Source organism: Penaeus monodon, chromosome 31, assembly GCF_015228065.2.
Source record: "Penaeus monodon isolate SGIC_2016 chromosome 31, NSTDA_Pmon_1, whole genome shotgun sequence".
Taxonomy (NCBI): Eukaryota; Metazoa; Arthropoda; class Malacostraca; order Decapoda; family Penaeidae; genus Penaeus; species Penaeus monodon.
In genome coordinates, this window is record NC_051416.1 from 21,610,096 (window position 1) to 21,612,202 (window position 2,107).

The 2,107-nt window shown below is 46.7% G+C and overlaps 1 protein-coding gene across 40 annotated transcripts in view; it reads right to left on the reverse strand.

Moving 5' to 3' along the window:
• LOC119593093 (cytoplasmic dynein 1 intermediate chain-like) overlaps positions 1-2,107 on the reverse strand; it is a 47,628-nt gene that overhangs the window by 29,610 nt on the left and 15,911 nt on the right. For 12 of the 40 annotated variants that reach the window (XM_037942038.1, XM_037942034.1, XM_037942029.1 and 9 more), the window contains exon 1: positions 151-205. The exons of 16 other annotated variants lie outside the window; for them this stretch is intronic. The gene's annotated coding sequence lies outside the window, so the exon portion shown is untranslated. Of the gene's footprint in view, positions 1-150; positions 215-2,107 lie in introns of those variants that run through there. 12 more of the 40 variants (XM_037942033.1, XM_037942030.1, XM_037942018.1 and 9 more) reach the window with 6 other exon arrangements.

The following is a 2,107-nucleotide window of genomic DNA, read 5'->3' on the forward strand; positions in this document are numbered from 1 at the left end:
ATCGGATTTCCAAGCACAATTTGCAGGGAAACAAAATGGCACAGCGTACAGCTCGCTCCGTCGGCCATAGCCTCCCGCATCGCTTCCGAGTCTAGATTCTCTTCACTTCGCACAAAGGACATAACGCGAACGAAATGCACATGATACTACTTATTGAACAGCTCAGAACCACGAGAGAATTCACACAATGTTCACTCCCAGCACTCTTGCACCTGACTGACAGCATGGCGGTGCAGAACCATGGGAACCGCCTGCAGTTGCCAGTGTGTTATTAATCAATACATTACGGAATTCTACCTCGCAGTAAAGCATCGGGAATTCACAATTGTTTCGGGTTTCCACTTTCGCCGGCATTAAACAGGATCGTCGATCATCCACCTACGCATACAAAAATATTTATATATGAAAATATCGCTGAAAATAACAAAACTAATGGAAATTATAACACTGTATTCTTCGTGCATGACACCACCACCACGAGCAGCTGCCAGATGTACGAGAATTTCGAGTACACAAAAAAGAAAAAAAAAATATTACGTTATGGCGATCCTCCCTTCACTAACCCCCCCCCCCATTTTCCCCAAGTGGTCACCGGCTTTTTTTTAGGGAAGGCGTTACTGCCAGGGAAATCCGTAAAAAAGGACTCGCCCTCTGCAATCAGCGTCTGCAACAGGGCGACGCAGAGCAACTGTCCCGACGACCTCCACCATCCCCGTTGTTCCTGTATGCGCGCAAGTAGTGTGTATTATTTCAAAACGTATATTCCACGTATACGTATCCTTGAGCGTGCGTCTGTGCATGCACGCGACTTGCACAGATGAATATTTCCGTTCTTGAGAGCGTCGGCAAGCAAAAGGACGTCAAGAAAGCGAAAACCAGCAGAGCGCGTTCGGACCACAGCGGAAGTTCTCGCATTTAAATGTGTAATAACAAGGTACTGCGTTAGTACACGTCGGCTGCGGTGTTTACCTCTGGCCCCGGCATGTGTCTCAAACCATTATTTCGTTTCGCAAAAATGCATTTGTGTGGGTGCTTGGGAGTGCTTGGGATGTACACATGAGCCTGTATTATAGCCTGCGGGTGGGTATCTCTTTACGTGTACTCACTGAGGTCTACATGTGTCTGTCCATACGGGAATTTCTCTGGCGTATGTGTATGCCTGCGGGTCGTGTACACGGGTCTATACGTCTGCGAACGTGTATACTGGTGTATGAATGCGTGTCCTGTGGTCTGTGAATTTGTATGCGTGATCACGTTTGCGTGTCATTATGGTGAACTTGACGTCCGTGAGCGTGCACCTAACAAAACTCTTCCCCTTGCACACGAAAATCCCCGAACGGCTTTTCGCCTGTCCCTTACATTCTCTGTATTATCCGCATTTGTAAATCCCTTTATCCCTCCTTTATTTCACACTCCTATCTCCCATTCTCTCTCCTTCATTTGCATTCCCATCAGTTCTCTTGACGACGTGTAAACCGAAAACGCGGCGATGACGCAATCACCGACGTCCACCGAATATCGAAACAGCGACCCGGGGACAATGCGCATGTGCGAGATAAGTCTGATAAGAGAAAGGGGGGGAGGGGGAGGAGGGGGGCAGAAATGTCTCTTAGTGAACACCGACTGAAACCCCGAAGCCCAGAATGTTATCTTCAACCACGGCGATTTCGTTCTTCTAGCATTGCATTTTCCACGAATTACCAAAATATCGAGAGCTTCCATTGCCGTGCCTTCTGAGCGCAGTTTAGCATTCATTATTCAATTCTTCGGCACTCGCCCATTCTTTCGGCATTCGCTTCATTCTCCCAAAACTCCAAATTGCAGTCCAGAATATCCAGAGCTCCGATAATGAATTAGGGCAACGATATTCGGCATTGCAAATTACCGCTACTGAGGGTAATTTCGCATTCGGATGGGGGTGGGGGGAGGGGGAGTTAACGACTGCCTCTTATTTCGTTTAGGTATAAGAGGGATAACATATTACAATGAAACATACTCACAAATGGTGTTCCTTCTATATGTTAGCTGAAATTTCGTTTATTTTACCATATATATAACTTCTATACAGGAAGGTTAACCTTACACGACTTGTGATGCACATTAGCGT